This window comes from Sparus aurata, chromosome 5 (genome assembly GCF_900880675.1).
Source record: "Sparus aurata chromosome 5, fSpaAur1.1, whole genome shotgun sequence".
Lineage (NCBI taxonomy): Eukaryota > Metazoa > Chordata > Actinopteri > Spariformes > Sparidae > Sparus > Sparus aurata.
The window spans coordinates 9,718,895-9,728,640 of NC_044191.1; positions in this window are offsets into that span (position 1 = coordinate 9,718,895).

The following is a 9,746-nucleotide window of genomic DNA, read 5'->3' on the forward strand; positions in this document are numbered from 1 at the left end:
GTGTTCTGCTGCTTCTATCGGACTTGGAGGGAAAAAGTTGCAAACGATGAAAAGATGCAAGTCATAATAATGATTAGCAGGTTTCCTGATACAGAACATAAGGTACACCACAATCAAGCCGCAAAATGAAGTGTAATACTTCACACCCAGTGAATTTTCATTAACTAGAAACACAACTAGATTTCACACAAAACTGGTTTTGGTTTTGACGGGTTACCTTCGTCAGTGTATGGGTCAATGTGCACAGAGACATACTGTCTGTTTAGTACTAACGCAACACTAAACCAAATACCCCGTCGCTGTTAGCCCAGGAGCATAAGCATGAGCCACTGGTACAAGGTAAGACACAGCCAATCAGTGTATCAGAGGGCGAGGGGTTCAAAGAGCTAGTTCGTTACCTTGAACCGAGTACGTTATGAAACTCATGAAATGCACTTGGAGAGGGTCACCTAAAATTAAAGCTAGCCAGTCGAGCTAACGTCCTCTGCATCAAGCGACTTGCTCACGCAAACTTAACTTCACACCTACCTTCGTCGACGCTCACTGGGAGATGCGGTCCAGCGTGCTCCTTCCTCCAACCTGGCACCGCGGCAAAGCCAAGTGTGGAGGTGCATCCGTCTGTGACAGACCAGTGTGCTCTTCACTCAGACAACCTCGCCGAGAAGCTGACGCAGTGGCGCCGGAGCTTATTCAGTCTGTGGAGCGCCAGACTAAAAGGGAAGTGCCTCTTGTATTTCATTTCATTTTGCGTATAAAAAAAAGTGGTGACGGGCTGTCAGACGCAAAATTCAACGCAAAATTCATCTCTAGTTTGAGCACTTAAGCTAACCTTTTTTTTCTCCCGTTTTTGGACATTAATGAAAGATCGCCATTTGTCATCATCGTCATCATCACAGACTAACATCTGAGCACGTCTGCAGTAAGGGGATTGTCAATGGAACATTTTGTTTTCATGTAATAGTATGTTCTCCCTGTGCATTGAGTTTGGCACAGTGAGGCCTTCATTGAGTTTGCTACTATAGCAACACACACCCCACCTTCTCAGGTCTCACCTCTCTTTCTCTCTGTCACACACGGACACACACACACACACACACACACACACACACACGTACAGTGTTGCTGTGCGGCAGTTTACTCATGTAATGTGACCTGGAGGGGCGCCAACGAGCCCAGGGAAGGTCCGTGGCCTGAGGCCTGCCGACACCTCTCCCCAGCCCTGTTGAAATGTTTATTTATAACTCTCTTCCAGCTCCACCTCCCCCTGTAGTCTGCCAGCCGCCATGCCAATCCAAACACACCAGGCCTCTCCAGACTGATCCAGAGCATGATTTCAGAAAGAAGAGAACCCTTTCCCATCTTTTTCCCCCTTCTCATGCCCAAACTCTCCCACCCTTTCCTCCCTCCCTCTCCCTCGGTCTCACTGTGTCTTCCAAAGAGTAACGCTCGGGAAGAGGAGAACTGAAGGGAGAGGAAAGGAGAGGGAGGGAGGGATGGATGGAGAGAAGAAAAGAGGGAGGGGGCAGAGGTTTACTCCATCCAGCATGGGCTGCTAAATTGGTTTCAGAGCAGCAGTTGGACTCCGGGGATGCGCGGCACACACTGCCGACTAGCTGTGTTTGCTTTTGTGGGGTGTAGGAAATCTGATCCCCGTCCATGTAGCCAACCCACATCCCACATCCCTCCCATCACTACCACAGAGAATGAAGGGAGCTACGAGGACGGTCGTCCCAAAACAGGTATCACTGATACTTTAGTAATAAGAATAACAAACATTGAATCTGAGTGTGGAAAAGTGCATATTTCACTGAAATGCTGAATGGTTACATCATACCACATGAGCTGCCTTTGTTACAGGCAGGAGCTCACATGTCTGTGGAAGGTAGGATGACATGTTGGGTCCCTGGTGAGCCCAAGGCTGAAGGCTCTCTAAATAGGTTTAATTGGGCCAGGCCTTAACGGTGCCATGCAGACGTCGGCAGACAGACACAGGGCTACAGGGAAAAGCAGCGCACCCAAGGGACCCGAGGCACTGTGTCCCTGTATCTGACTTGGTGATGCTTTGTGGCTCATTTGGTATACTCACAGTCTGAGGACGCGCTGCTTACACATTGCCGTGTCCAAGGGAGCTGTGCCAAATTACCAATACCAGTTGTTTATCTAAAAAACATGCTCATGCAGCAGAGCGATGATTGGTTTGTTGCCCACGGCATAAATCTCGCTCTCAAAAGTGGGAATTGTTTACCTCCTTGTGCCTGTGTGTGTCTGCGCGCTTGTTTATGTGTCTCTGTTTATGCGTACGTGCATTTGTCTGCGTGCCACAGTGTGAGGCGTCTCTGTAGCAGCACTCTCCAGCTCCGCCGCCGAGGTCTGTGACATCCCCTGCAGCAAATGGTAAAATGTAGATCAGCCATGGCAAAATTGAAATATATACCATATTATTTCCACTCGATAAATGAAGCTAGTGTCTGATAAATAATATATGATGCGTCAAATATTTATTCAAACAGCAAAAAAAAAGGGAAAGAGGAAGGAACATGAAGACACGCACATATATGTATAAAACGGCAGTGTATGGAAGTCCAATTAAGGCAGCCATCTTGAAGACAGAGAAGGGACTTAATGTGGTGTTAAGGCCACGGTGTAGCTTTGATCTACAGGCCACTTTCCTTCTAATTTGTGTGTGTGTGTGTGTGTGTGTGTATGTCTTTCTGTCCTGTGCTGTCGCTCTTCACACATATTTTACACAGACACACACCCACACATGCAAAAATATACCCGTGTTGGGGACGGATCCTCATTTCTCTCTCAGACAGTTTGCTTGCCTTGCATCCGAACGGACTTGTCTTACATCGCACGCGTATATGATGACAAATCCTACATTTAATTTACTCTGCCTTTTTGCAGCGCGCACCAACTTCTTTTATTTAATAAATGATCACGCTTTAAAAGCAGCCAAGTGTTGAATGAACCGCCGCGCGCACTAAAAAACACCTTCCGTTACAGCGGGCGGGTTGTGTGCCACGAGCGTGTGCGCGCGCATCCAGTGTGGGAACTTGACTGCGCGCGCGTTGTGGGTTCCCTCCGTGTGCGTTTTTGTGTGTTTATGTTCTTGTTTGTGTGTTTGTCACGAGTAAGTCCTGGGGGAATGCGGTCTCCACAGTAACCGTCTCTCTTGGTGGTCCGTCATTAATAGTCTGTCTGGTGTTGATGATTTAGATTCAGTCAAAAAAAAAAAAAGGGGGGGAGGGGGGGTGCCGCCCAGTCGGATATATCAAGTGAAATCCCATAAAATCATTTAACAACTCGGAATAATAAACACATCGACAAGTGAATAAATAATCAGTAAATCAAGAGGTCAGTTTAAGCAACCTTTTTCACGGCTGTCTTGAGTGTTTGTGTGTGTGTGTGTGTGTGTGTGTGTGTGCGTATTTGGTGTTTGTTTTTCCTCTTTGTCTCATCTGCCCCCCCTCCAACCAACCAACCCCCCCCCACCCCTCTCCTGGGTGAAGAGAAATTGAGAAACCAATCTAAAATCCATCAGGACTTCCCTGCCCACAAGCCCCTCTTCCCCCAATCCCCACTCTACACACCCCCCCACCACCACCAACCCACCACCCAACAAATACCCACCCCCCCCCCCACCCCTCCTGTTTTTTGTGTTGCAAGCGTCTGGAAATTGGATGAGATGTTCGTTTAGCGGGCAGCTGGTCTGGGGCCGATATGAATTGCGTTTCCCCACGCCAGGAAAGGTCAAGCCCCCTCGCCTTGACGGAGTGCATCGGCCTATTGAGTGGCGCTTTAGTCCATTTACCAACCGCCAATGGCGAGGCGGCAGAGGGGAGAGAGGGAAGCACAGGACTCTGTGTAGAAAGAGAGAATAGAATGGCAGCACGTTGGATATAAATTCATTGTTTCTCATCACCCAGCTGGGGCAGGAATGGCTGGGAGTGATTGCTGGGATGGGGGAAGTGAGGTAGGAATATTACCGTCTGAGTAGGCTGTGCCTGTGTGACAGAAGAGATGAGCACCCCCACCCACCCCACCCCACCCATCCCTCTTTTACCACCATCGGCTCCACAGTCAGCCTTACTGCCCCGAGTTTTTGAGAGACAATGTGTGGAGCTTCCACCGCCTCTGAAACGCCCAAATGAAGATCAGATGATGCAAGAATCAAAAAGCGCAGATGGCTCCTCTCATGCCGTACCTCCAGAAGTATACCTGCGTATTTAAAGAGAACTGGAAATTCTCTGATGCCTTCTGTAATAAATAGACTGTATTCCAAAATCTAAAAATAGGGACAATTAATAGGTTGGATGCATGCTTAAAGCAGAAACCACAACAGTACGCGAACAACATGGCCTCAGGGCTGCTATCTCTCCCCGTCTCTCTCCCTCTCTGACTCTCATATGTGCGCACAGAAAAAGGGCTGCTGTCCCTTTAATTTTCCTCCCTGCGTATCTGGAGGAGTTAAGGCAAAGCAATTAAAACAAAGGCATATTTAACATGGGGTTAATGATTGGCTGACCCTGCAGTCAGCACAGTGACAATATCTTAATTATTGAGAAACCTAAAGTCATTACGCCTACGAATGGCCTGAGGAGCGTCTCTATTGATCGGGATCCAGTCCCATTACAGGCCTAGCCCGGACCAATGAAGCCCCCTATTATAGACAGTCTCTCTCTTTTTTTCTCCTTCTCTCTTTCTCTCTCTCTCTCTCTCGCTCCCTCTCTGCGAGCTATTGGATGTGTTGAACGGTGAGACAAGAGCCAGACGAAGCTTGTGGGCTTTATTGCTTTCTAAAAAATTCATAACCAAGCCTGACATTTTTGCTGAGGAATGATTATTTTCCTCCCTCCCTCAATCTACTTTCCTTTATGGTCCTTTCTCATTTTTTTTTTTTTTTTGGGTCTAAGTGGCAAAAAGTGTTAAAAATCAAGCACTAACAGGATTGATCAGGGCTCTTATCCTATACAAGGCTGGACACCTTTACTGTAATCCTGCGGCTTGTGTATTTTAATACTTGCACAGCTGGATCGCTTTATTTTCACACCTGCAAATTAAAAAAAAAAAAAAAAAAAGTGCTCGACACTATCGCATCAATATACGTGTCAATTCGGAACACCTTTAATTTGAAATGCACAGACTCTCAGTGATTGTTGTCTCTTCACCTGCAGCTGTTGATGACTTTACCAGTTGCTCCATTCAGAGGAGCTTCCTCTTTCTCACCTCCATTTCTCTCACCCTTTCACCGTTTTGTTTTTTCAGTTTGCTGTTGGCACAAAAAACCGGTAGTAGTTAAGAATCCGGTTCATTTTACAGCCTTTTTTTTTTCTATAAATACATACAGAAAGAGCAGACTGTAGCTTCAAAAATCAGATATGCTGGTGTCAGAGATGTGAATGGAGCTGATGTTTTGGCTGAGCATTGTTATATAGTTTAAAAAGTGTTGCTGTACTACCTGATAATACCTGATAACACATAATACAAACACATTATTAATCACTGTACACATGGACTTTAACTTCTAACAGTGGTGGAGGGTGCAGGGCTAGAAGCAAGTTATTACAACCACTCAAATTACTGTAATTAAGTCTTTTTTTTTCAATTCTTGAATTTTGTTCTTGCACTAACCCTAACCCTAACCCTAAAATCATAACAAGTAACTAATACTCTGAGTAGACTTTGTATTTTTACTCATTAATACCAGTAGTTTTACTTGTAACTGATTAATATTTCACTAGTGTAATTGTACTCTTTCCATCACTGGTTGAAAGTAAAGTACAAATTCCATTTTCTGCTACTTTATACTTTTACTGTAGTGCAGTCATGAGGGAAATATTGTATTTCTTATGATGTCATGTTATTATTATAATTATTAATAATATCATTAATATTATACACTCTTACAATTCATGATTAAAAAGTAAAACTGTCATATGTAATGGATAAAGAAGAGATTAGATAATCCAACGTTATCGTTATTGATCCCTTTGTGAAATATGTATATGTATGTATGTATTTATGTATAGTGAAAAATAAACCCGGCTTTCAGCAGCTACATCACTGAAGGACTGTACATATTAGAGCATCACTGATTAAAATGCAACAGTAAAACATACATTATTTTGAAATGGGACACTCTGCATAATGAGTACTTTCACTTTTTGTACTTTAAGTACATTCTGATGCTAACACACTGCGCTTAAATACAACTTTAAAGGCAGTGCTTTTAACTGTAACAAAGTATTTCTACACTGTAGCATTACTACTTTAGTGAAAGTAAAAGATCTGAGTCCTTCTTACACCACTGACTAAAGATCATGTATTGAAAAGTCTCATAACGACCTGCACTGTGTCCTCCTCACACGACTGATGCTTTACAGGTCTTCATGGCATCACAGTTAATCTAATGTAACCTAAGGTGTTAACTGATTAAATGATTACTCAGTAGTTTAACAACAGAAATACCTAAATATGTCTGCATATTTAATTATGTAAATGACGTACTAATATAGTTTAATTTAGAAACGTACCTGAAATATCTATGTATGTAATCACATTAACCCATTAGCTCCATTTTATTTGAATAAAAACAATAATATTTCAGCAACGAAAAGCATTTAAGATATTAGATTGGTATAAATATTTCACTTAACACCTACTGTAGCAAATAACCACGCTGCACTGATCATTGTTATGTCATTCTGATGCAAACTGAACATTTCAAGTCACTGGTGCTTAAATTCATCGGGCGATACATCTCTTAATGTTTAATCACAGCAGTTATAATGCATCAGCGGCTTAAATAGTAGGAGTTCTTACAGGTGCGGCCATAGCACAATATGAGTGTCTTTATCGCGGGCTGTTGCATAGTAGCCATAAAGATTTGTCATCTGACATTACCTTTTAGTGTCACTGATCTCCAGGCTTTATATGAACTCTGCCTCGCTGATTTATTGTGGCTAAATTTAACACGACGATAATGACCGCGATTATTTCAGGCTCGTAACCGTAAAATTACGAATGTCTGTTTCAGCGTCACTGTTGTATTACTTAAGATGTTACGTACGCCTTGAACGAAAGAGACGTACAGGACATGCAAGTTGGTGAATTTCTTAAGTTTTGACGTATTATTTCTTTTTACGTTTTAGTCTTCTGATGAGTTATTTTGCTGCTACACTCCTCATCAAGACTTTTATTTATTGCCTTCCTGTTAAAAAAAAAAAGAAGAAAAATCAAACTTAAACCCTTTCTCACCCCGACCCCCTTCATCTATCAAAACTGAAGGCAAGTGTATACAACGTACACACGTACGCAGGTTCACGTGCACAAACATTTGCTTGTTGATTGATTGCTCGCTGCGCCCATTTATCCAATAACCCTTTCATTTGACTGCTGAGAGGCACAAACCCGATTCGATCTCTAATGGGAGGCCAGTGAGTAGGCTCCGTGTCGTGATGTGTGTTTCGTGATAAATATAGAAGCAGGACAACTTCTCCACTGTCACATCGCTTCCTCCTCTTGTGGCCCCAGAGTGAAGCAGCATGGGGAGAGCTGAGATGTAATTACCCAATCAGTGTGTGCCATCCTTATTAAAACACTACTAACAGTGCTCCATTATTGAAATACCCCCCACCGGACTCTTCTTAATTCATTAAATAAATTAGCTCTAGCGCCTTTAATAATTCATAGAATGATGTCTACGTTTTTTTTTCTCCCCCGCAGAGGCTAACTATGACAAAAAGCCATGGAACTGAAGGCAAGGACTGTGAGATAATACTGAGCTGGGTGGCTGGTCATGAGGAGAGCAGACGATCAGTGTGAGGGAAAAAATTAAAACACAGCTCTTGTGGTAATTGGAATCCACTTTTTTGTACTGCAGGATATGTTAACCTTTATGTTCTTATGCGTATCATTTAAAATGTATATATTAAGTTGTCATCTGTTGGTGTCAGTTATGTACAGTTTCTTTGGAAATATCCGCCTGATACCTGGAAAGACAACTGAACAAGCCACAAAAAAGTTATGGCACAGCTCCTATGCTAACCCATGTGAGGTGACGCACGTCTTCCAAAAGCACATCTCTATTTTTTCCCACTTGGCTTGCTGGCTGTCTCCTGTGTCCCTCTCATTTGTGTTGCATTAATGTGCTAATGAGAATATCCTTGAGCTAGGCAGAGGAGCTAAAAGACAAATAAAGCAAGGAGTCAGACGAGGGATCTCGCTGTGTCTCTACGTATCTTTAATTGACACATCTGCATCCCTGATGAAATATTTACCGCCTCTGACGATGGTGCGGCGATGCGTGGCGATCGGCGCTGTGTTGCCGACGGTGATGTCGACATGTGATCGTGTTATTGATGTTATTAGCATAGACGCGCTCCCGGTGAAGATCGAGATTTATCCAGCTTTTCTGATACATCGGCGGTGCTTGGTAACGTCTACAAGGATCTACCTCTTATTTTACTTCCTGTGTTTTTCTTTTTTTGCCCGTAGAATTGAAAGGTGTCACGGGACTTTGGTTGCGTGGCTGCACCTACACTGATGACATCACATTTACATAGTGCGTGTTTAAGACCACCACGCCGTAGTCTTGCTTCAGGACTAATTGGAACATGTATGGAGATTTTTTTCTCGTTGGCACACTTGGTTCGAATTGTGCGATGTTACTCTTTTATCGATGTCTCTTCTCAGATGTACGCCATTTACAATATCTACCCATGAAAAAAAAATAACTCAGGGGTGTGAGTCACTCTATGATGAGACTCTCAGCTGTCAACGTGTATTGTGGATGATGAAAGTGAAGATATAAAGTGTGTGTGGTTAGCCATGCAGTTAGGACGGAGGAGATATTCAGAGTGTCTGTATTTCCATCCACACATCATCCTGCCTCCCTGACGGATGCAGAAGTGTATAGCTGATTTTTGTCTGTCTCTTCCGATGTTTGTATCAAAGGAGCGTGTGTGTGTGTGTGTTTGTTTCTGTATTCACTGTGCTCTTTATATGCGGGCGTGCACGTGTGTGTGTGTGTGTGTGTGTGGGTATGTGTGTGTGTGTGCGTGCACCATGCCTGTTGGGATGTGGCGGCCCTCTCAGCCATGTCAGGGACAGCTTCGTCGAGGGTGGCAGCCGGGGAAAATGATGATGATGAAATTAAAATTCTGCGCCCGGCAGAAGGGGCTGCCGCGATTTCACTGGCGGCTGTGCGCATCGATCTGTTCCAGCATTTGACTTTCAACCATGACAAAACTGTGGGCAAATTAATTGTTCTCCAGGATATTAGGCATCAGAGTCCATTAATCCTCTCTGGAGCGCCACGCCGCATGAATACTAATCGTCTTTCCAGGCAGCCGTCTCATCCCTTGCTCCCTTCTCTCTTTCTCCTCTCTTTTTTTCCTTTCCTTATCCCTTCTCTTTTCTGACTCCATTCTTGCTCTTTACAAAATATTCTCTCCTCTGTAGGTTCTTTGCTTTCCCCTCTCTCGTTGCTTATTTCTGTCTCAAATCTTTTTTTTTTTTTCCTCCTATCCTCTGTAGGTTTTATCTCCCCGCTAAAAAAAAAATAAATAAAAAAACTGACAACAAAGCCGGTGTTGTTTTATCTTTGAGCCTTTTCTCAACTAAGCAAAGAAAAAAGGGGAAAAAAAAAAAATCCAGGAAACAATCAAGTGATCTGCAGTGGGAACATTATGCTCTTTTATTGATTAATATTTTGGCTTGACAATAGGAAAGAAAGTGGGACC